Source organism: Pogoniulus pusillus, chromosome 2, assembly GCF_015220805.1.
Source record: "Pogoniulus pusillus isolate bPogPus1 chromosome 2, bPogPus1.pri, whole genome shotgun sequence".
NCBI lineage: Eukaryota > Metazoa > Chordata > Aves > Piciformes > Lybiidae > Pogoniulus > Pogoniulus pusillus.
In genome coordinates, this window is record NC_087265.1 from 6477457 (window position 1) to 6502363 (window position 24907).

General features: G+C 53.3%; 1 long non-coding RNA gene across 1 annotated transcript in view; it reads left to right on the plus strand.

Annotated features, from left to right (window-relative positions):
• Positions 1 to 17439: 17439 nt before the first annotated feature.
• The window catches only part of LOC135181782 (uncharacterized), a 164455-nt gene continuing 156987 nt past the window's right edge, over positions 17440 to 24907 (plus strand). Inside the window, exon 1 of the long non-coding RNA XR_010304994.1 lies at positions 17440 to 17528. This is a non-coding gene — a long non-coding RNA (uncharacterized LOC135181782). The remainder of the gene's footprint in view (positions 17529 to 24907) is intronic.

The window sequence follows — 24907 nt, forward strand, 5'->3', positions numbered from 1 at the left end:
GCATCAGCCACTTTCTGAGGAAACCTTAGAATCATAGAGTCATAGAATCAAGCAGGTTGGGAGAGACCTCCAAGCTCATCCAGTCCAACCTAGCACCCAGCCCTGGCCAGTCAACGAGACCATGGCACTAAGTGTCCCATCCAGGCTTTGCTTCAGCACCCCCATGGACAGTGACTCCACCACCTCTCTGGGCAGCCCATTCCAATATTCCACGTATTCCTGTACTTCATTATTTTCTGATTGATTAATTTAAATCTGGGGGTTTACCTCCAATTTGACAGTATTTTGGTTATTTTCATTTCACAAGGTGGTGGAGGTTAATAACAGAATAGATTTGGTTTGGAAAAGACCTCCATGATCAAGTCCAACTGTCAATCCAACACCATCATGGCCATTAAACCATGGCTCACAGTGCCATGGCCATACAATCCTTGAACACCTGTGGGTGTAATCATAGAATCAAGCAGGTTGGAAGAGACCTCCAAGCTCTTCCAGCCCAACCTAGCACCCAGCCCTGGCCAATCAACCAGACCATGGCACTAAGTGCCCCAGACAGGCTTGGCTTCAACACCTCCCTGGGCAGCCCATTCCAATGCCAATCACTCTCTCTGACAACAACTTCCTCCTAACATCCAGCCTAGACCTCCCCTGGCACAGCTGGAGACTCTGTCCCCTTCTTCTGTTGCTGCTTGCCTGGCAGAAGAGACCAACCCCACCTGGCTACAGCCTCCCTTCAGGTAGTTATAGACAGCAATGAGCTCTGCCCTGACCCTCCTCTTCTGCAGGCTGCACACCCCCAGCTCCACAGCCTGTTCTAGTGCCGAAACACTCTTGCAGCAAAGAAATTGCTCCTAGAAGAGGAAACTGAGGCAATAAAACAGGTGGCTTTGGGCTGCCTTTAACACTTCTCAGTATGGAGTTGGATGTCCAGGTTGCTCCTCTTCAGCTAATTACCATGGCTATTTAAATTAAGGCTTCACCATAAATGTTCTTGGCTTGCAATGAGACCGGAATGGGGATCTGTGGAATCATCTGACTCTTTCTCAAAGCCTTAATGAAGTAGGAGAAGAGTTTGGCCTTATTATAACACTAAATTATGCCTTAACTGCAGCCCAGAGAGTTGATCTTAAAATAGCACCATTTGTGTTCTCCCACTTGGTCCTTATTGCAAGCTGCTCAAGTGCTGCTTGGTGGCCCAAATTAGTTCCATTAAGGAAATATTCATTTAATTTCATCTTGATTTGAATAGGAATAGTTTCCTTAAGGCCAAACTTGGGTAAAAGGAGAAGCTGGTGGTAGAAAGGAAAGGGAGGGTTGGAGCCTGCACCAATGGAGTTCAGGGTGGGACTGGCAATGCAAATTGATCAGTAGAAGTGGTGCCAAGATTTGGAACAGCTAAGCACCACCATGAGGTCTGACTAGTAGCTATCTGCCACCGTGGGGTCCAGCTGGTAGCTAAATGCCCACTGGTAGCTAACCGCCAGCGTGGGGGTCCCGCTGGTAGCTAACCGCCAGCGTGGGGTCCCGCTGGTAGCTAACCACCACTGTGGGGGTCCCGCTGGTAGCTGACTGCCAGCGTGGGGGTCCCGCTGGTAGCCGACCGCCAGTGTGGGGTCCCGCTGGTAGCTGACCGCCAGTGTGGGGTCCCGCTGGTAGCTGACCGCCAGCGTGGGGTCCCGCTGGTAGCCGACTGCCAGCGTGGGGTCCCGCTGGTAGGTAACCACCACTGTGGGGGTCCCGCTGGTAGCTGACCGCCAGCGTGGGGGTCCCGCTGGTAGGTGACCGCCAGCGTGGGGGTCCCGCTGGTAGCTGACCGCCAGTGTGGGGTCCCGCTGGTAGCTGACCGCCAGCGTGGGGTCCCGCTGGTAGCCGACTGCCAGCGTGGGGTCCCGCTGGTAGGTAACCACCACTGTGGGGGTCCCGCTGGTAGCTGACCGCCAGCGTGGGGGTCCCGCTGGTAGGTGACCGCCAGCGTGGGGGTCCCGCTGGTAGGTGACCGCCAGCGTGGGGGTCCCGCTGGTAGGTGACCGCCAGCGTGGGGGTCCCGCTGGTAGGTGACCGCCAGCGTGGGGGTCCCGCTGGTAGGTGACCGCCAGCGTGGGGGTCCCGCTGGTAGGTAACCACCACTGTGGGGGTCCCGCTGGTAGCCGACCGCCAGCGTGGGGGTCCCGCTGGTAGCCGACCGCCAGCGTGGGGGTCCCGCTGGTAGCCGACCGCCAGCGTGGGGGTCCCGCTGGTAGCCGACCGCCAGCGTGGGGGTCCCGCTGGTAGCCGACCGCCAGCGTGGGGGTCCCGCTGGTAGCCGACCGCCAGCGTGGGGGTCCCGCTGGTAGCCGACCGCCAGCGTGGGGGTCCCGCTGGTAGCCGACCGCCAGCGTGGGGGTCCCGCTGGTAGCCGACCGCCAGCGTGGGGGTCCCGCTGGTAGCTAACCTCCACTGTGAGGTCCCGCTGGTGGCTGACCGCCGGCGTGGGGGTCCCGCTGGTGGCTGACCGCCGGCGTGGGGGTCCAGCTGGTAGCTAACCTTCACTGTGGGGGTCCAGCTGGTAGCTAACCGCCACTGTGGGGGTCCAGCTGGTAGCTAACCTCCACTGTGGGGGTCCCGCTGGTAGCTAACCGCCACTGTGGGGTCCCCGCTGGTAGCTAACCGCCAGCGCGGGGGTCCCGCTGGTAGCTAATCGCCACTGTGGGGGTCCCGCTGGTGGCTAACCGCCAGCGTGGGGGTCCCGCTGGTGGCTAACCGCCACTGTGGGGGTCCCGCTGGTGGCTGACCGCCGGCGTGGGGGTCCCGCTGGTAGCTAACCGCCGGCGTGGGGGTCCCGCTGGTAGCTGACCACCGGCGTGGGGGTCCCGCTGGTAGCTAACCGCCACTGTGAGGTCCAGCTGGAACCATCCCAGGTCAGATCGTTTGGGACTCTGAGCAACCTGCTCTAGCTGCAGATGACTGCAGGGGTTGGATTGGATGAGGTTTGAAGGTTTCTTTCCACCCCAGACCCTTCTGTGCTTCATGCCCTGCTGGAGCTCAGAAGCTGCAGGAGCCCTTTTTACCTGCAGCCTGGGTGGTGTAGGGAGGTTTGTTTCCCAGCCTTGGTGGTGGTGTCGGTGGTTGATAGTTTGACTTTTTAAACCAGGCAACAGCTGTCCACAATACCCAATCAGTGCCAGGATACTCCACCCTGAGAGGGCATCACCCAAGAGTGCCCTGGGTCAGAGAGTTGCCCTGTGGCAATGCTGAAACCACACGGATTTATTCCCCACCCCCAAGGCAAGCAAGAGAGAAAACTCAGCTGTGTTTCACCAAACACAAGTTCTCCTGTGCTCGAGGATCTGCAGCAATGACTCCAAGGTTCCATAGGACACCTCCAAGCTGCAGCAGGTTCTTGGTTCCTCTGGCACTAAAACCAGGGTGGAAAAGAGGAGAGGAAGCTCTGGGTGATGTGGTCAGAGGCAGGAGGCACCACTGCTGTCCTGCTTGTTACATAAATCCAGGTTCTCCCCCTCTCTGAAATCAATTGTCCCTGGAAGCAGCACGGCATGGTGACACATGGAGGCACTTTGTCACAAGCAATTATGCCATGCTACAGTAAATTGCTGCCCAATCTATTGGGTTGCAGGGCACTCGATAGCAGCAGGGCTTAGCCTCCATCCTTATGGGATCAGAGAAGTGTTTGCCTTGGAAAAGACCTCTAAGATCATTAACTCAACACAGACTTGCAGGGTTTCTTAGATGGGGAAGGACCTTCAAGATAGAATCATAGAATGGTTTAGGTTGGAAAGGACCTCAAGGATCATCCAGCTCCGACCCCCTGCTGCAGGCAGGGACACCTCCCACTAGAGCAGGTTGCTCAAGGCCGCATCCAACCTGGCCTTGAACACCTCCATGGAGGAAACAACCATAACCTCCCTGGGCAACCCATTCCAGTGTCTCACCACCCTCACTGGAAAGAACTTCCTCCTAACATCTAGTCTAAATCTCCCCTCTGCCAGTTTAAACCCATTTCTCCTCTTCTTGTCATTAGAAGACCTTGTCAAAAGTGCCTCCCCAGCCCTCCTGTACCCCCTTCAGATACTGAAAGGGCACTCCAAGGTCTCCTCAAATCCTTCTCCAGGCTGCAGAGCCCCAACTCTCTCAGCCTGTCCTCATGGCAGAGCTGCTGCAGGTCTCAGAGCATCTTCCAGATCCCCTCTGGACTCGCTCCGACAGTTCTGAGCCCAGTCATTAGTTTCACACTGACAAGTCCTTGACTAAACCAAACCCCCCAGCACAACATCTCATCACTGTGAATCACTATGCTTGGAAAGAACCACCAGGATCATCCAGTCCCAGAGGGCCATGCCCATGTTTTTTTTGGCCAGGCTGGAGAGCTGGGCTGGGAGAAATTGAATGGGATTCATGTATTCAGCACTGGTCAGGCCACACCTTGAGTGCTGTGTCTAGTTCTGGGCTCCTCGATTCAAGGGAGATGTTGGAGGGTGTCCAGAGAGGGGCAAGGAAGCTGGTGAGGGGCCTGGAGCACAGCCCTGTGAGGAGAGGCTGAGGGAGCTGGGGGTGTGCAGCCTGCAGAAGAGGAGGCTCAGGGCAGACCTCATTGCTGTCTGCAGCTACCTGAAGGGAGGCTGTAGCCAGGTGGGGTTGGGCTCTGCTGCCAGGCAAGCAGCAACAGAAGAAGGGGACACAGTCTCAAGCTGCACCAGGGCAGGTTCAGGCTGGATGCTAGGAGGAAGTTCTTCACAGCAAGAGTGATTTGCATTGGAATGGGCTGCCCAGGGAGGTGGTGGAGTTGCTGTGCCTGGAGGTGTTGAAGCAAAGCCTGGATGAGGCACTTAGTGCCATGGTCTGGTTGATTGGCCAGGGCTGGGTGCTAGGTTGGGCTGTCTGAGCTTGGAGGTCTCTTCCAACCTGCTTGATTCTGTGATTCTTACAACCTAAACCATTCCAGGATGACCAAGGCCAGCCCTCCCCATCTGAGGGGAGCAGAAGCAGAGAGGGCAAAGCAGCAAAAAAGAGAAGCTCCTGCTCCTTATTCCCACCCAGCAGCCCAGCCACAGCCCTGGGCAGCCAGAGCCAGCCTTTCTCTCCCATCCAGCTCGATAAAGGGGATGCTTTCAGGCTGCAGCAGTGGTTAGAGGCTGGACACAGGGAGCCTGCAGACCACAGGCAGACAGGAGGAGATGGAGGGCTGGTGCCTGCGGGTGATAACGCAGATCAATGCCCTGCCGCTTCCCGGAGTCCCTCTTGGATCCTGCCTGTGGCTGATCTATGGCAGATAAGTGTCATCTGCAAAGAGCTGCTTGTGCAAGTGCAGTGAGACACAGGGCAAAGGGAGGAGCAGAAAGGTCTGGAACCAAGTTGGCAACAAGGTATTAGGTGGGCAACAAGATAGTAGGCAGGAGTTCTTTGCGGTGAGGGTGGTGAGGCACTGAAACAGGTTGCCAAGGGAGGTTGTGGATGCTCTCTCCTTGGAGATGTTCCAGGCCAGGTTGGATGAGATCTTGAACAACCTGGTTGGGTGGAAGATGTCCCTGCCTGTGACAGAGGGTTGAAACTAGATGATCTAAAAATGGCTGTGGCCAGCAGGAGCAGGGAAGTGATTGTCCCCTCGGACTCTGCTCTGGTGAGGCCACACCTTGAGTGTTGTGTTCAGTTTTGGGCACCTCAATCCAGGAGAGATGTGGAGGTGCTGGAGTGGGTCCAGAGGAGGGCAATGAAGCTGGGGAAGGGCCTGGGGAATAAATCTGATGAGGAGCAACTGAGGGAGCTGGAGATGGTTAGTGTGAAAAAGAGGAGGATGAGAGCAGACCTCATTGCTCTCTACAACTACCTGAAAGGACCTTGAGGAGTGGCTACTGCTGGGCTCTTCTCACAGGTAACTGGAAACAGAACAAGGGGGAATGGCCTCAAGCTGTGACTGGGGAGGTTTAGATTGGACATGAGGAGAAAGTTTTTCATAGAGAGAGTGGTCAGGGAGTGGAATGAGCTGCCCAGGGAGGTGGTGGAGTCACCCAGCCTGGATGTGTTCAAGGGTGGTTTGGATGTGGTGCTTAGGGATATGGTTTAAGGTGCACCTTGTAGAGTGGGGTTATAGGTTGGGCTTGGTGATCCTGAGGGGCTTTGCCAGCCTGGATGTTTCTGTGATTGTGTGATCTTGAAGCTCTCTTCCAACCCAAAGTGTTCTATGGTTCTCTGAAGGTGAAGGGCAAAGATAGCCAAGGAAGTTTCTGGAACACCCTGTTGGTTTTACATGAGTGTTCTTTAAGCAGTTGAATTAACCACAGAACAGCATTTGCTGAGTTCATCAGCATCTCCTGAGTATTATCACCTCTCTCTCTAAGCAGTGTTTTCAGGGTTTTGTCTTGTTTACCTCTGCAGGAGCCAGCATTCTCTTCCTGATGGTGCACAGAGCTCCCCACAGCAGGAGGAAGTAACCATGAAGATGCTCAGAGGGCTGCAGCAGCTCTGCTATGAAGACAAGATGAGAGAGTTGGGGCTCTGCAGCCTGGAGAAGACTTCAAGGAGATCATGGAGTGGCCTTCCAGGATCTGAAGGGGGCTACAGGAGGGCTGAGGAGGAACAAGGTCTTGTAATGACAGGATGAGGAGGAATGGGTTTAAACTGGCAGAGGGGAGATTGAAACTGGATGTTAGGAGGAAGTTCTTTGCCGTGAGGGTGGTGAGACACTGGCACAGGTTGTTCAGGGATGTTGTGGAGGACAGGAGCACAGAATGTGATCTTTGGTTGCTGCTGACCACTGAAAAGAGCTTGGCCCCAGGCACTTGACCGCCCCCCCTCAGATATTTGTACACACTGATCAGATCTCCTCTCAGCCTCCTCTTCTCCAGACTAAACAGCCCCAGGGCTCTCAGTCTCTCTCCACAGGGGAGATGCTCAAATTACTGGAACAGGCTCCCCAGGAAGTTGGTGGAAGCCTCATCCCTGGAGGTTTCTAAGGCCAGGCTGGATGAGGCTCTGAGCAACCTGCTCTAGCATGAGGTGTCCCTGTCCATGGCAGGGGGGTTGGAACTGGCTGATCTGTGAGATCCCTTCCAACCCTGACAGTTCTATGATTCTATGGCTTGTGTCTAAAAGGACACAGCAAGGAGTTGTTTGAAACAGTGATGATCTTCAGAGGTTCCAACCCCTACCACTCTATGAAACACAGTTTTCACTGTAGGAGGCAGTGTCAAGACCATGGAATGGTTTAGGCTGAAAGAGACCTTTCAAAGTCAAGTAGTTGCACCCCTGTGCACTCAGCAGGGACATCTGCAACTAGAGCAGGTTGCTCAGAGCCCCCAGCCAACCTCACCTGGAATGGTCAGGAAGGGACCTTTCAAGCTCATCCAGCCCAAATCCCTGCACTTAGTAGGGACATTTGCAACTGGAACAAGTTGCTCAGAGCCCCTAACAACTCGACCTGCAGTGGTTTCAGGGATGAGACATGTCCCACCTCTCTGGGCAACCTGGGACAGGCTCTCACCAATGAGTAATTTACAGCTCACAAGATGAGTAATTTATGTGATCCTAGCTAAGAGTGGCATGGAAGAGGAAGGCTTGGACATGAAGCTGGGGTTGAGCTGTTCCTGAACACCTCCTCCCATCCTCACTCCAGTCTCTGTGCTTCTTCCATCCCTGATACTTTGTGTTTCTAGTTTCTGCAGTAAAATGACTAGAAAAGTGGAGCTTGGCCTGAGCCCAAGCTTCCATTAGGTGAAAAGCCCTGAGGAGCTGCTGGCTGAGAGACTCTCACCTCTTGGAGAGCTACCTGAGCAGCTGCATTAGCTGCCAACACCCAGCATGGAGTAACATCTTCTACAGAGGGGAAATGCCAGCTTTTAAATGGGTCTGGTGCAGTCGCTGGAGCTGGACTCTTAAGTGCCTCTGAGGAACTCAGCCAAGAGGTGTAAGGATGAAGAGGCTTTGTAGAAGACACCTCTGGCCTGCCATACTCACATCAGGCTGTCAGTGCTGTGAATGTGATATTCTTTTCTCTCAGCATCCCTGTGGGAATGGGTCTCTTCTCCCAAGGAGCAAGCCTTGTGGAGGGCACACTTCTCTCAGTGATGCCCAGGGATAGTACAAGGGGCAATGGGCACAGACTGGAAGCCAGGAGGTTCCACCTGAAGATGAGGAGAAACTTGTCTGGTGTGAAGGTGCTGGAGGCCTGGAGCAGGCTGCCCAGAGAGGTTGTGGAGTCTCCTTGTCTGCAGAGCTTCCAATTGCAGCTGGGCATTGTGCTGCTGCTGGGCAAGCTGCTGTGGGTGCCCCTGCTTTAGCAGGGGGACTGGACTGGATGATCTGTGGCACAGCAATGTGCCCTTGTGGCAAAGAAGGCAAATGGGATCCTGGGCTGTATTAGGCAGAGTGTGTCCAGCAGATCAAGGGAGGTTCTCCTCCCCCTCTACTCTGCCCTGCTGAGACCTTACCTTGAGTACAGCCTTCAGTTTTGGGCTCCCCACTTGAAGAGGGACAGGGATCTGCTGGAGAGGGTCCAGCAGAGGGCTGTGAGGATGATGAGGGGACTGGAGGGCATGGCTGATGAGGAGGGGCTGAGGGACCTGGGGCTGTTTAGTCTGGAGAAGACTGAGAGGGGATTTGATAAAGGTTTATAAGTATCTGAGGGCTGCCAGGAGCGGGGGACAGGCTCTGCTCACTGCTGCCTGGGGTAGGGCAAGGAGCAATGGATGGAAGCTGCAGCACAGGAGGTTCCAGCTCAACACAAGAGGGAACTTCTTTCCTGGAAGGGTCCCAGAGCACTGGCACAGGCTGCCCAGAGAGGTTGTGGAGTCTCCTTCTCTGGAGCCTTTCAAGGCCTGTCTGGCTGTGTTCCTCTGTGCTCTGTGTTAGATTGTATTGCCCTGCTCTGGCAGGGGGCTTGTGCGAAGCTGGTGAGGGGCCTGGAGCACAGCCCTGTGAGGAGAGGCTGAGGGAGCTGAGGGTGTGCAGCTTGCAGAAGAGGAGGCTCAGGGCAGAGCTCATTGCTGTCTGCAGCTGCCTGAAGGGAGGCTGTAGCCAGGTGGGGTTGGGCTCTTCTGCCAGGCACCCAGTGACAAAAGAAGGGGACACAGTCTCAAGTTGTGCCAGGGAAGGTCTAGGCTGGATGTTGTTAGGAAGTTGTTGTCAGAGAGAGTGATTGGCATTGGAATGGGCTGCCCAGGGAGGTGGTGGAGTCGCCATCCCTGGAGGTGTTGAAGCCAAGCCTGGCTGGGGCACTTAGTGCCATGGTCTGGTTGATTGGCCAGGGCTGGGTGCTAGGTTGGGCTGCCTGAGCTTGGAGGTCTCTTCCAACCTGGTTGACTCTGTGATTCTATGATCTAGTTCCATAGGCAGGGACATGCTCTCACTAGACCAGATTGCTCAAGGCCTCCTGGTGAGTGATGCATAGCTGCTCCTGGCATGGCTGCTCCTGGTGCTTGGATGTTCAAGCTCCCTCTTGCTGGGCTTGTTTTGTTTTCCTGCTCATTTGCAAGCCACAAATGACTCTTCCTGCTGTTGGTGCCCATCAGAGCTGGTGTTAGTCGACTCAAGCCAGAAGCAATCCAATTGCAAATCAATAGCTATGCAGCTTGGAGGGAATAAAATTGCATTAAGGTTAATAATTGCAGGAGTTAAGGAACTAATCAGAGCCTTAGTGATGTCCAGGAGAAGGCACCTCGGGCTCTGTTCCTCATCCAGACCATGGTGGCTGCAGAAAACACTTAAAATGAGTTATTTGATGTTATTTTGTGATGATAAGCATTGAAAATCAGGCTTGGAGCTAATATCTGGGGGGACTTGGCAATAATCTTTCTGTAGGATAAATACAAGCAGTGGCTGTCATCAGGTTGGGCTGGAAAAGCAGAGCCACTATTATGGGGCTGCTTCTCTGGGCCTGAAGAGATAATTTGTTCCATCAAACCCTCTTGCAGGCACTTAGAGCTTTGTAAATTTGTTTGTGTCTCTTCTTTGGGTTAAAAAAACCATGAGCTGATTGCCCTAAGGATACCTACAAGATGAGCACTGCCATAAAGCCAGCCTGGTCTGGCATTTCCATCATTTCCTGTTCTCTGTAGGTGACACAGGAGCTTGGAGGCTTCTGGAAACCTTAGCAAAGCATCCTGATGGCCCAGAAATGAAGAGGAGGTTTCCGGGTGTGCTGCAGTCTGGTTGCTGCAGGCACCAATGATTTGATTCCTTAACCTTGTCTGGCACCTGTCAAGCCACTTTCTGCCCTTTTCCATCTTGCTGTTGTGCTTCTCCCATGGTTTGGCCAGGATGCAACAAGGGAAAAGTGCTGCATGATCAGGGTAGTGGTGGAGATCCCATCCCTGGTAGGGTTTCAAAGCCATGTGGGTGTGGTGCTGAGTGCCATGGTTTGGTGGTGACCTGGTAGTGCTGGGTTAACAGTTGGATCAAAGCCATGTGGGTGTGGTGCTGAGTGCCATAGCTTGGTGGTGACCTGGTAGTGCTGGGTTAACAGTTGGGCTGATTATCTTAAAGGTCTTCTCTAGCTTATCATCAGAGAGAGTGATTGGCATTGGAATGGGCTGCCCAGGGAAGTGGTGGAGTCGCTGTGCCTGGAGGTGTTGAAGTAAAGCCTGTCTGAGGCACTTAGTGCCATGGTCTGGTTGACTGCATAGGGCTGGGTGCTAGGTTGGACTGGGTGAGCTTGGAGGTCTCTTCCAGCCTGGCCCATTCTATGATTCTAAAGGCCTGAAGGGTGAGTGTCAAGAAGCTGATGTCTACAACTCCCTGAAGGGAGACTGTAGCCAGGTGGGGTTGGGCTCTTCTGCCAGGCAAATAGCAACAGAAGAAGGGGACACAGTCTCAAGCTGTGCCAGGGCAGGTCTAGGCTGGATGTTAGGAGGAAGTTGTTGTCAGAGAGAGTGATTGGCATTGGAATGGGCTGCCCAGGGAGGTGGTGAAGTTGCCATCTCTGGAGGTGTTGAAGCCAAGCCTGGATGAGGCACTTAGTGCCATGGTCTGGTTGATTGGCCAGGGCTGGGTGCTAGGTTGGGCTGGATGAGCTTGGAGGTCCCTTCCAACCTGCTTCATTCTATGGTTCTAAGAAGGGGCCAGGCACTTTTCAGTGAGAGAACCTCTCTCTACCTACTAACCACAGCTCTTCTAATACACTCCAGAGTGGCATTGGCCCTCCTGGCCACCAGAGCACATTGCTGGCTCATGGTCACCCTGACAGGGAAGAAAATCCTGCTCATGTTTCCATGGAACTTCCTATGCCTCAACTTCCACCTAGTGCCCCTTAGAATCATAGAATCAATGCAGTTGGCAGCCTTGGAAGGGCTCCCACAACCATCCTCCTTCTGTAAATACAGGAGTCTCAAACCAGCCACAGCATCTTCTTCATCTTGCTTCACCAGGATCTGTTTGCTGTAGATGCTGATGGATCCTCAGTGCTGGTGCTTCCAGGTATGGCCAGCTGCTGGGGGACTCAAGGAAGGGGTGGGAGGTGGTTGTGCTGGGCACTGGGAAGGGCAAACCTTGAGTACTGGGTTCAGGTTTGGGCCCCTCACTGCAAGAAGGACACTGAGGGGCTGGAGCAGGTCCAGAGAAGGGCAGCAAATCTGGGGAAGGGTCTAGATAGCAGGGCTGGGGAGGAGCAGCTGAGGGATGTGGAGTTGTTCAGCCTGGAGAAGAGGAGGCTGAGGGGAGACCTCATTGCTCTCTACAGCTGCCTGGAAGGAGGCTGCACTGAGGTAGGGGTTGGTCTCTTTTCCCAGGTATCAAGTGACAGAGTGAGAGGAAATGGCCTCAAGTTGCCCCAGGGATGATTTAGGTTGGACATGAGGAACAATTTCTTCCACAAATGACTTGTCAAAATCCTGCACCAAGCTGCTTAGGACAGTGGTGGAGTCCCCATCCCAGGATGGGTTTCCAAGCCATGGAATCATAGAATGGTTTAGGTTGGAAAGGACCTCAGAGCTCAGCCAGTTCCAGCCCCCAAACTTAGACAGGGACACCTCCCACTAGAACAGGTTGCTCAAGGCCTCATCCAGCCTGGCCTTTAACACCTCCAGGGAGGTGGTGGAGGACAGAAGCACAGAATGGGATCTTTGATCCCATTCTGTGCTTCTGTCCTCCACCACCTCCCTGGGCAGCCTGTGCCAGTGTCTCACCACCCTCACTGCAAACAACTTCTTCCTAACAGCCACTTTCAGTCTCCCCTCTGCCAGTTCAAACCCATTCCTCCTCATCCTGTCATTACAAGACCTTGTCAATAGTCCCTCCCCAGCCCTCCTGGAGCTCCCTTCAGATCCTGCAATGCCACTCCAAGGTCTCCTGGAAGCCTTCTCTTCTCCAGGCTGCAGAGCCCAACTCTTGTAGACTGTCCTCAGAGCAGAGCTGCTGTAGCCCCTCTCAGCATCTTGGTGGCCTCCTCTGGACTGGCTTCAACAGTTCCATGTTCTTCTTGTGTTGGGGGCTCCAGAACTGCACACAGGACACCAGGTGAAGATGTGGTGCTGAGTGCCATGGTTTAGTGGTGACCTGGTAGTGCTGGGTTCATGGTTGGAATTGATGATCATAAAGGCCTCTTACAACCTAAACAACCTCTCTGCCCTCTTCCCCCCTCCACTCTCTTCCTTTCTTCTCTCCTTTACCTTTTGAATGCAGGCTTACTCCTCTGAGCTGCTTTGCTGAGTCTCCTCCTGAAGTCAGAGCCACCAGAAATGGCAGTGATGCACCTCACTCTCCACTTGTCCCCTTCATTCCCCCTTTCCCTAGTTAGGAGACACCTTCTGCTTTTCTCTTCTGCTTTTTTTCAGCCACTGAGGATGTAGAGTGCAGGGCCTGTTGATGCTGGGCCAGGCAGTAAAAGCTAATCCCTTCCAAATGGCTTGTTCTTGCGGGTGACAAATAGTTTATAGGAGCATTAGCTGTTCCTCTGCAGCCTGCCCGAGCCTGCCCTGCTGCTGGCTGCAACCACCTCCCCTGCAGCTGGTACTCGGGCCTGGGCTGTGCTGCTGAAACTGCTCAGCCTCAGCTACCCAACCACCACCAGGCTCCTTCCTCCTCTCTCAGCATGGACATGGAATACTTTACTTCTCTGGAATAAGGATCTGTGGTAAATAGAGAGATAAGTATTGAATGGAGATCTAGGTTGGAAGGTCCTCCCCATCTGCTCTGGCCCTGTGAGGCCACAGTGGCAACATCTTCACCTCTACTCAGCCCTAGTCAGGCACATCTGCACTACTGGGTCCAGTTCTGGGCTCCCCAGTTCAAGAGAGGCTCATCCTCAGCTACCCAACCACCACCAGGCTCCTTTCTTCTCTCTCAGCATGGACATGGAATATTTTACTTCTCTGGGATAAGGATCTCTGGTACATAGAGAGATAAGTATTGAAACAGAGAGAGTGATTGGCACTGGAATGGGCTGCCCAGGGAGGTGGTGGAGTCACTGTCCCTGGAGGTGTTGAAGCCAAGCCTGGATGAGGCACTTAGTGCCATGGTCTGGTTGACTGGCCAGGGCTGGGTGCTAGGTTGGAGTGGATGAGCTTGGAGGTCTCTTCCCACCTGCTTGATTCTATGAGTGGAGATCTAGGTTGAAAGGTCCTTCCCATCTACTCTGGCTGTGTGAAGCTGCAGTTGCAACATCTTCACCTCTACTCAGCCCTAGTCAGGCACATCTACACTACTGGGTCCAGTTCTGGCCTCCCCAGTTCAAGAGAGGCAGGGAACTGCTGGAATGAGTACATGGGAGGACTAAGGGAGACATCCCTAGCAGGAGCTTTCACTCTTGTATTTCAGGGAACTACTGGAGGGAGCCCAGTGAAGGCTACAAAGCTGCTGAGGGGCCTGGAGCATCTCTGTGAGGAGCAAAGGCTGAGAGCCTTGGAGAAGAGCAGCCCCAGAGGAGATCTGAGCAATGCTCAGCAAGAGGTAAAGGAGCTGTGGTGGGGCAAGAGGCTGGGGCCAGACTCTTGACAGTGGTGCCCAGTGCCAGGACAAGGGGCAATGGGCACAAACTGGAAGCCAGGAGGTTGCATGTGAAAATGAGGAGAAAGTTGTTTGGTGTGAGGGTGCTGGAGGCCTGGAGCAGGCTGCCCAGAGAGGTTGTGGAGTCTCCTTCTCTGGAGAGCTTCCAACCCCCCTGGGCACTGTGCTGCTGGGCAAGCTGCTGTGAGTGCCCCTGGTGTATCAGGGTGGAGTGGATGATCTCCAGAGGTGCCTTCCAACCCCCTCCGTGCTGGGATTGTGTGAAGAGAGGCTCTGTAGGTATGAAAGCAGCACTCTGGGCCATCCATCTTGTTTCTACAGCCTACTTTAAATCCAGGTTCCATCCAGCTGAGCTTGGTAAGGGCTGCAGAGAGAAGAGGGAAGTTAATTTGCAGTGTCAGCTGAGGTGACAGGTTCATCTGTAACCTTATGAATGAGTTGCAGCCTCCCTCTTGAAAACACTGCAGCCCAGCAGCCTCCTCTGAGTTCTCAAAATGAAATGTGCCTCCTTCTCTTCTCCTCTTGTTATCATCCCACAAAGCTACCAAATTCTTTTTCACTTAATTAAACCTTTCACTGTGGCAATGGCATCCTGTCCTCCTGTCCCAGTAACAGCCCCCTTCAGAAAGGACTGGAGCCTGCCTTTGGAGCAGGAGCTTTTGTTCTCTCCTGGGTTCTTCCCCTACCTCTTGTTCCCGATGCGATGAGGAGGAAACGCCAGATGAAAAGGATGGGCAGAGACATCCTTTGGTGGTGAAAGAACAAAGGGGCAAAGGAAATGAATTCTGCCTGCTAATCTGCCTTGGCATTTGGAAGGAGAATGGCAAAAAAACCCCTGGGAACAGTGTTTGAGCCGATTTTGGAGTGCAGGGGAGGGTGGTGGAGTCTCCAGCCCTGGAGGTGTTCAAGAAGTGCGTGGATGTGGCACTTCAAGATATCGCAGGATGTCAGGGGTTGGAAGGGACCCAAAGAGATCATTGAGTCCAACCCCCCCTGCCAGAGCAGGACCACACAATCTAGCTCAGGTCACACAGGAACACAGCCAGGCAGGCCTTGAAAGGCTCCAGAGAAGGAGACTCCACAACCTCTCTGGGAAGCCTGCATTCTTTTGGAGCAGATGGTCCTTGAGGCCCCTTCCAACCTGGGATTCAGTGATCCTCTGACTGAATGCATTCTTTTGGAGCAGATGGTCCTTGAGGCCCCTTCCAACCTGGGATTCAGTGATCCTCTGACTGAATGCATTCTTTTTGGAGCAGGTGATCCTTGAGGCCCCTTCCAACCTGGGATTCAGTGATTCTATAACTCAGTTATTTCTTTTGTGGTGTATTCACAAACCAGACACAAGCCATGGATTTTATTTGCAAGCACATTCACATTGTTCACACTCTGAAACCATCACAGGCTCACAGGGTGTGAGGGGTTGGAAGGGACCCAAGGAGAGCATCGAGTCCAAGCCCCCTGCCAGAGCAGGACCATGCAATCTAACACAGAGCACACAGGAACACATCCAGACAGGCCTTGAAAGGCTCCAGAGAAGGAGACTCCACAACCTCTCTGGGCAGCCTGTGCCAGTGCTCTTTGACCCTTACAGTCAAGAAGTTCCCCCTTGTGTTGAGCTGGAACCTCCTGTGCTGCAACTTACACCCATTGCTGCTTGTCCAAACTTGTTCTATGATCTTGAAGGTCTTTTCCAACCTGCCTGATTCTCTGATTCACACATCAATATATTGCAACCTTGCTGTTGCTGTCATCATGGGCAGGAGATGGGCAGTACCCAGTCTGAACCTACCCATCTCCAGCTTTGCTCCATTCCCTCCAGTCCTGTCACTCTCTGATAGCCTAAGAAGTCCCTCCCCAGCTTTTTTGTAGCCCCCTGCAGATGCTGAAAGGCCACAGCAAGGCTTGGGCTTGGAGCCCCAGCTCAGGGATGTGAGGGGATGTCTTGTCTCTGGTGGCCACCGTCCTGATTTCCAACTCCCATCCAGCAGGAGCTCTCCTCAGTGCTATCCTTCAGGGATACAAAGGAAATTAGGGGGCTAAAATCAGGAGCCTCTTAGAGAGGCCAGAAGCCCCATCAGCTAAAAAAGGCAAGGTTCTCCAGCCCTCCTCAGCCTGCACATCCACCACCATTTCTTTCTCCATTTAAGGACTGCCACTTTGAGCGCTGGGAGCAGAGACCCTTTCACATCTCCTCTGGCCCTGTGAGATGACTCACTGCAAGGACCCAGGACTATGCCATAGACGTCCTTCTCTCCAGGAGGAATTTTTTCCAGCATTGTTACTCCCTGGAAACGTGCCTGGTACGTAAGTGTGACCATCCATCACCTTTAGATGAGTCCATCACTTCTCTTTCAACAACAGATACTCCGCTCGTCTGAGCTGGTTTACTCCCAGCTCTGATAGTTTTATATCCTCCCCCTCCCCTTTCCTTTTTCCCTTTCCACTTTGGAATTCTATTCCAAACAAAAGCAGCATGCCACAGAGCTGGACTTCTCAGCACCTCCATGAGGACAGCTGGCTGGGTGATGGCTCTTATGCCTCCAGGATGTTGGTAGAGGTGCTTCGGGTTCTCCTCGCATAGAATGGTTTAGGTTGGAAGGGACCTCAAGAATCATCCAGTTCCAACTCCCTGCCATAGGCAGGGACATCTTCTACTAGAACAGGTTGCTCAAGGCCTCATCCAACCTGACCTTGAACACCTCCAGGGAGGTTGTGGAGGACAGAAGCACAGAATGGGATCAAAGATCCCATTCTGTGCTTCTGTCCTCCACAACCTCCCTGGGCAACCTGTTCCAGTGTCTCACCACCCTCACTGCAAACAACTTCTTCCTGACATCCAGTTCCCCATGAGGGTGGTGAGGCTCTGGCACAGGTTGCCTAGAGAAGTTCATAGAACTTGAAGTTGTGGAAGTTCTTCTTCTCTGGAGGTGTTCAAGACCAGGTTGGATGGGGATTTGAACAACCTGGTCTAGTAGAAGATGGAAGGCCCATGGCAGGGGGTTGGAACTGGATGACCTTGAAGGTCCCTTCCAACCCAACCCACTCTATGATAACATGGAAAGTGTTATTCTAAGGATGAAGCAAGTAGGTGACATTTATAGGCTCTTGGACTCTCTGCCCTAGGAGACAGGGTTTTGAAGGTGTTTGTGTCAGCTGAAGGTAGAAGCATGACCCTGGGACCAAAAGGATAATTAACATCCATCCACTTCTTTAAACAGAAGAATACAGATTTATGGGTCAGGGAGGGTTGTGCTGCCTTGGCAAGGCTGTGACTGGAACATTGTGTCCAGGTCTAACATCCCAAATTAAAAGACACTGCTTAGCTGGCAAAGATTCAGGTAAGTGCTGTGAATAATAGAATCATAGACTTGTTTGGGCTGGAAATGAGCTCTAAGATCATTGAGTCCAACCATCAACCCAATACCACCATGGCCATTGAACCACATCCCCAAGTGCCATGGCCACACTCTGCTCTGATGAGACCCTACCTGCAGTGCTGGGGTCAGCTCTGGAGTCCTCAGCACAGGCAGGGACCTGTTGGAGCATGGCCAGAGGAGGCCACAGCAATGCTGGCAGGGCTGGAAGGGCTCTGCTGGGAGGCCAGGCTGAGAGAGTTGGGCTTGTTCTGCCTGGGGAAGAGAAGTCTCCAGGGAGACCTTCTGGTGGCCTTTCAGTGCTACAAGGGGATGATCAGAAAGCTGGGGATGGAATTCTCAGTAGGTCCTGATGTGCCAGGGCAAGGTCTGATGGTTTGAGTTAAAAGAGAGAGATTCAGATTGGAGAGAAGCAAGAGATGTTTGACACTGAGGGTGATGAGAGCTGTCCACAGGGATGGGAGATGCCCCATTCCTGGAACCATTCCAGGTCAGGTTGTGTGGAGCTGTGAGCAACCTGCTCCAGTTGCAGATGTCCCTGCTGGGGGTTGGACTAGATGACCTTTAAAGGTCCCTTCCCACCTAAACCAGTGTGGGCATCTGTGGCTAAGGCAGTGCCTGCCCAAGACCGGTGTGGGCTTCTGTGGCTAAGGCAGTGCCTGCCCAAGACCAGTGTGGGCTTCTGTGGCTAAGGCAGTGCCTGCCCAAGACCAGTGTGGGCTTCTGTGGCTAAGGCAGTGCCTGCCCAAGACCAGTGTGGGCTTCTGTGGCTAAGGCAGTGTCTGCCCAAGAGCAGTGTGGGCTTCTGTGGCTAAGGCAGTGCCTGCCCAAGACCAGTGTGGGCTTCTGTGGCTAAGGCAGTGTCTGCCCAAGACCAGTGTGGGCTTCTGTGGCTAAGGCAGTGCCTGCCCAAGACCAGTGTGGGCTTCTGTGGCTAAGGCAGTGTCTGCACAAGACCAGTGTGGGCTTCTGTGGCTAAGGCAGTGTCTGCACAAGACCAGTGTGGGCTTCTGTGGCTAAGGCAGTGTCTGCACAAGACCAGTGTGGGCTTCTGTGGCTAAGGCAGTGTCTGCGCAAGATGTCAAGCTTGGGACCTGCAGTGCCAGTACTGCTCTCTGGAAGTTCCACCCTCCCTTGGCTGAGTTTTGCTGCTAAGAAAAAGACTGTTTCAAGTCTTCTGGGAGCAGCAGACCTGCCACTTAATAATCAGATTGACCTTTGCTTCTCTGACTGAGCCACGCTGAATCCTCCTTCCCAGTGCCCCATGGAGCGGTCCAAGCAGGGAAGCTGGGGATGAGCGTGGTCTGGCATGGCAATGACAGCCAACAGCTGGAACTGCTCCGTGGTGCTGCACATCCTGGGCACTGTGGGGGCTGTCAGAATCCATCTGGCACTCTGGCATCACAATCTGGAGAATAAATGAAGAGACATGCTCCTGGCTGGGGAGCCAGCGAGGTGCAGCAGCAGCTGATTGCCTCGCGCGGCTCAACTCCCTTGCTGCAGCAGGGGCTGTTGATCTTAGAGCAGGACAAATCACGTTAGGGTTTCATCTCCAAGCACTCCAGGTTGAATCACTGGCAGTTTATGTTGTTCAAGAGGCTGCTGCCTTCATAAGGCCCCTTTGCAACCAAGCAGAGGAATGGAGCTTTGCAGTGGAGCTGAGAACTGACACGAGGTGGTACCTCCTCGCTCTACTGGACAGCAGAGATAGAATGGAGGGAGAGATCTTGGTTCTTCACTCCCTTTGCTCTGCCACAGAGAGGCCACACCTGCATTGCAGGATCTGATGCTGGGTTGCCTACTTTCAGAGGGACAGGGAACTGATGGAGAGAGTCCAGTTGAGGCTACAAAGCTGCTGAGGGGCCTGGAGCATCTCTGTGAGGAGCAAAGGCTGAGAGCCCTGGGGCTGTGGAGCCTGCAGCAGAGCAGCCCCAAAGGGGATCTGAGCAATGCTCAGCAAGAGCTAAAGGAGCTGTGGGGTGCAAGAGACTGTGGCCAGACTCTTGTCAGTGGTGCCCAGGGACAGGCCAAGGGGCAATGGACACAGACTAGAAGCCAGGAGGTTCCACCTGAAGATGAGGAGAAAGTTGTTTGTTGTGAGGGTGCTGGAGGCCTGGAGCAGGCTGCCCAGAGAGGTTGTGGACTCCTTGTCTGGAGAGCTTCCAAGCCCAGCTGGGCACTGTGCTGCTGGGCAAGCTACTGTGGGTGCCCCTGGTGTATCAGGGTGGTTGGAGTGGATGGTCTGCAGAGGTCCCTTCCAAATCCCACCACTCTGGAATTCTGTGGAAGGGGAGATGAAGCTTTCATCCAGCTTCACTGAAGCTTTCATTGAAGCATCATCCTCGGGAGAGACTTTTCTTTGGCTGGGTTTGTAAAACACTGAGTAAGTGTTTGGGAAGCTCTGAGTGGCAACTCCTTCACTTTACACACTGAAATGTCCTAATAGGTGTGCAAGCTCTCCCTTGCTGCCGAGCAGCCCATGGTGTTCTTTGGGGGCAGGGACTAAGAGAAAGGACTTTTTGCTGTCCGCTTCCTGGCATTGCTAACTCAGCTCCTTGTCATAGAATCATAGAATCAACCACTTCACTCCACACCCTTGCAATGCCCACTGAATCATAGAATCATAGAATCTTCACTCCATACCCTTGCAATGGCTCTTCCATGCAGTTAATATTTAGAATCATAGAATCAACCAGGCTGGAAGAGAGCTCCAAGCTCAGCCAGTCCAACCTAGCACCCAGCCCTGGCCAACCAACCAGACCATGGCACTAAGTGCCCCATCCAGGCTTTGCTTCAACACCTCCAGGCACGGCGACTCCACCACCCCCTGGGCAGCCCATTCCAATGCCAATCACTCTCTCTGACAACAACTTCCTAACAACATCCAGCCTAGACCTGCCCTGACACAACTTGAGACTCTGTCCCCTTCTTCTGTTGCTGCTTGCCTGGCAGCAGAGCCCAACCCCACCTGGCTACAGCCTCCCTTCAGGCAGCTGCAGACAGCAATGAGCTCTGCCCTGAGCCTCCTCTTCTGTAGGCTGCACACCCCCAGCTCCCTCAGCCTCTCCTCACAGGGCTGTGCTCCAGGCCCCTCACCAGCTTCCTTGCCCTTCTCTGGACACCTTCCAGCACCTCAACATCTCTCTTGAATTGAATTTACAGCATGATTGACACTTTTCATCCCTGTGGCTTCAGCAGTGAGCTCAACCAAGACTTTCAGCAGGCAGTGCTGGAGAGGTTGTGAGTGCAGCAGTACCCCAGAAGGAACATCCCTGAGTCTGGAGTCCAAGGCATAAAGAAATGTGGTTTATATCTTCTCTCTAGTGATTATTTCACAGCCTACCATCTCTGATCTTCAAGACATTTTAGACTTATGGGATGGTTTGGGTGGGAAGAGACCTTTCAAGCTCATCCAGTCCAACCCCCTTGCACTCAGCAGGGATATCTGCAACTACAGCAGGTTGCTCAGAGGCCCAAAATAACCTGACCTGGAATGATTCCAGGGGGGAGGCCTTTCCCACCTCTGTCTGCAACCTGGGCCAGGGTCTCACCACCCTCTGTCAAAAGACTTCTCCTTTGCTCTAGTGCAAATCTCCCTCTTTTAGCTTGAGCCATCACCCCTTGTCCTGTCTGTCTTTACCCTCATAAAAAGCCCCTCTCCATCTGTCTTGTAGCTCCTTTTGCAGTCCTACAAGGCCACCAGAAGGTCTCCCTGGAGCTTTATCATCTCCAGGCTTTCCTGCAAGCCATCCAAATTGTTTTCTTCCATTCCACTCTCTTCCAGCCCAGCCTTTCTACACAGAGCTCATCCCCCAAATCCCCTCTGCCCCATGACCTGGTAGATGTTTGTGTGCCTTGTAGATGTCTATCACCCTTCCTGCACCCATTTCCATTTCTTTATCCCACACAGAGTTGGGCTTTTTTTTTAAGGTGTATTTGTTTCTTCCTACTTCTTTTTTTCCCAGGTTCCTGGTGATTTTTCTTGCTCTTCCTCTTACCTGCCACTTTGGTGGCAGTATCAGAGCAGGATTTAGGCTCCAGCTTCTTGTTACCCAAGAAGAAACCAGAGCAGGGAGCTACCAATTCTTCCAGCTTTTTGGAGACTCTCTTTAGACAAGACTCAGGTGGGAAAGAGATGATGGCTACAAGTTGCTCCTGGGGAGATTCCCATTGGATACAAAAGAAGTTTTCACAGCAAGGACAACCAGCATTGGAATAATTTGCCCTGGGAAGTGGTGGAGTTCCCAGTATTGGACACTTTGAAGATGCAGCTGGATGAGGGCTGAGCCAGCTTGTCTAGACCAGGCTTTTGCCAAGGAAGCTTGGACCGGGTGATCCTTGGAATTCCTTCCAATCTGGGATTCAATGATCCTCTGACTCACTGCATTACTTTGGGGCAGATGATCCTTGAAGTTCCTTCCAACCTGGGATTCAGTGATCCTCTGACTCACTGCATTACTTTGGGACAGATTGTCCTTGGAGTTCCTTCCAACCTGGAATTCAGTGATCTTATGACTCAACACATTCTTTTGGGGCAGATGATCCTTGAGGCTCCTTCCAACCTGGGATTCAATGATTCTATAACTTACTTAATTATTTCTTTTGTGGTGCATTCACAAACCAGACACAAGCCATGGATTTTATTTGCAAGCACATTCACATTGTTCACACTCTGAAACCATCATAGGCTCACAGTGTGTGAGGGGTTGGAAGGGACCCAAGGAGAGCATCGAGTCCAAGCCCCCTGCCAGAGCAGGACCATGCAATCTAACACAGAGCACACAGGAACACATCCAGACAGGCCTTGAAAGGCTCCAGAGGAGGAGACTCCACAACCTCTCTGGGCAGCCTGTGCCAGTGCTCTTTCACTCTTCCAGGAAAGAAGTTCCCCCTTGTGTTGAGCTGGAACCTCCTGTGCTGCAACTTCCATCCATTGCTCCTTGTCCTATCCCAGGCAGCAGTGAGCAGAGCCTGTCCCCCTCCTGACCCCCAGCCCTCAGATACTTATAAACCTTTATCAAATCCCCTATCAATCTTCCCTTCTCCAGACTAAACAACCCCAGGTCCCTCAGCCCCTCCTCATCAACCATGCTCTACAGTCCCCTCATCATCCTCACAGCCCTCCATTGGACCCTTTCCAGCAGATCCCTGTCCCTCTTCAAGTGGGGAGCCCAAACCTGAAGGTTGTACTCAAGATGAGGTCTCAGCAGGGCAGAGTAGAGGGGCAGGAGAACTTCCCTTGATCTGCTGGACACACTCTGCCTAATACAGCCCAGGATCCCATTTGCCTTCTTGGCCACAAGGGCACATTACTGCCCCATGGCTGTTAGCCACCAGGACCCCCAGGTCCCTCTCCACAGGGCTGCTCTCCAGCAGATCACCTCCCAGCCTGGACTGGTGCAATTTGTTATTCCTCCCCAGGTGCAGGACTCTGCACTTGTCCTTGTTGAACCTCATCTGGCTCCTCTGTGCCCAGCTCTCCAGCCTGTGCAGGGCTGTGGTTAGTAGGTCGAGAGAGGTTCACCTGCTCCTCTACTCTGCCCTGCTGAGGCTGCATCTGGAGTGCTATGTCCAGTTCTGAGCCCTCCAGTTCAAAAGGGACATAGAACTGCTTAAGTGTGTCCAGCACAGAGCCACAAAGATGCTGAAGGGAATGGAAGCTCTCTCTTATGAGGAGAGCCTGAGGAGCTGGGGCTGTGCTGCTTGGAGAAGAGGAGCCTGAGAGGTGACCTCAGCAGTGGTGGTAAAGATGTGCAGGGTGAGTGGCAGGAGGCTGGTGCCAGGCTCTGCTGGGTGATGCCAGTGACAGCACAAGGGGCACTGGGTGGAAGCTGAGGCAGAGGAAGTTCCATGGAAACATGAGGAGGAATTTTTTCCCTGTGAGGGTGACAGAGCCCTGGCACAGGCTGCCCAGGGGGGTTGTGGAGTCTCCCTCTCTGGAGATACTCAGGACCTGCCTGGATGTGTTCCTGTGTGAGCTGCTCTAGGTGCTGCTGCTCTGGTAGTGGGGTTGGACTGGCTGAGCTTTGGAGGTCCCTTCCAGCCCCTGAGACTCTGTGATTCTGTGATTCCCCTCAGCCTCTTCCCATGTGTGACCACACACTTCATCAGCCTCTCCCTAATCTATTTGCAGGGGGCTGCTTCCTTTAACTGGCCACCTTTACTTCTTTAAGGCCAAAAAATTACCTCATCATGGTTTCCATCACTTGAGGAGCAGAGACTGTAACAAGAAACTAAAGGAAGGCTGAGCTCTCCAGGACTAAGTGTATCCATCAATTTGGCCACTGTCAGCTTGGGACCTATTCCACAGTTATGGAATGTATTTTTAGCAGATGGGGGGGAAAAAACCAACAACCCAGTGTCATGAGCACATGATATGAGAAATGCACAAGCAATAGATCACTTTTATGTCCTTTATTCCATCATAATCAGGTTAGGATGTTTGTTTGTTTATTTATTTAGTCTCTTTTTGCTACTATTTTGGAAGAGTCTTCAGGGTAGGAAGGCTGGAGGAGTGTGATGGCACATCAAACCCCCAGCAGCTCTGAGCAGCAGCTGCAGTGAAGCCATTCACCACATGGAAGCTGGTTTCTGTTGGAAAAGCCTGCTGAGATCATCCAGTCCAACCATCAACCCAACGCCACCGTGGCCATTAAACCACATCCTCAAGTGTCAAGCCCACACGTTTCTTGAACCAGAGAATCAAGGTTGGAAGAGAGCTCCAAGCTCAGCCAGTCCAACCTAGCACCCAGCCCTGTCCAGTCAACCAGACCATGGCACTAAGTGCCCCAGCCAGGTTTGGCTTCAACACCTCCAGGCACAGCGACTCCACCACCTCCCTGGGCAGCCCATTCCAATGCCAATCACTCTCTCTGACAACAACTTCCTCCTAACATCCAGCCTAGACCTCCCCTGCCACAGCTTCAGACTGTGTCCCCTTGTTCTGTTGCTGCTTACCTGGCAGCAGAGCCCAACCCCACCTGGCTACAGCCTCCCTTCAGCTAGTTGCAGACAGCAAGGCAATACACCTCCAGGGGATGGGGACTCCACCACCATGAGCTGCACATCGCTGGGATGAAGGTTCTGGAGTGTGCATGATGGAGAAGGTGCTGCTAGTGGCACCTCAGGAAGGTAGAAGAACTGGTGCTCTGGGTCCAGTCCCAGTGGTGGCAAGTAGCATGGCACTGTCACAGGCTCACAGGATGTCAGGGATTGGAAGGGACTCAAAGAGATCATCGAGTCCAAGTCCCCTGCCAGAGCAGGATCATGCAATCCATCTCAGGTCACAGAGGAACACATCCAGACAGGCCTTGAAAGGCTCCAGAGAAGGAGACTCCACAGCCTCTCTGGGCAGCCTGTGCCAGGGCTCTGGGACCCTTCCAGTAAAGAAGTTTCCCCTTGTGTTGAGCTGGAACCTCCTGTGCTGCAGCTTCCATCCATTACTCCTTGTCCTACCCCAGGGAGCAGTGAGCAGAGCCTGTCCCCCCCCTCCTGACCCCCAGCCCCCAGGTGTTCATAAAGATTTATTGAATCCCCTCTCAGTCTTTTCCAGACTAAACAACCCCTTTCATTAATGTCCTTTGAGATGGCAAAGAGGAGATTTA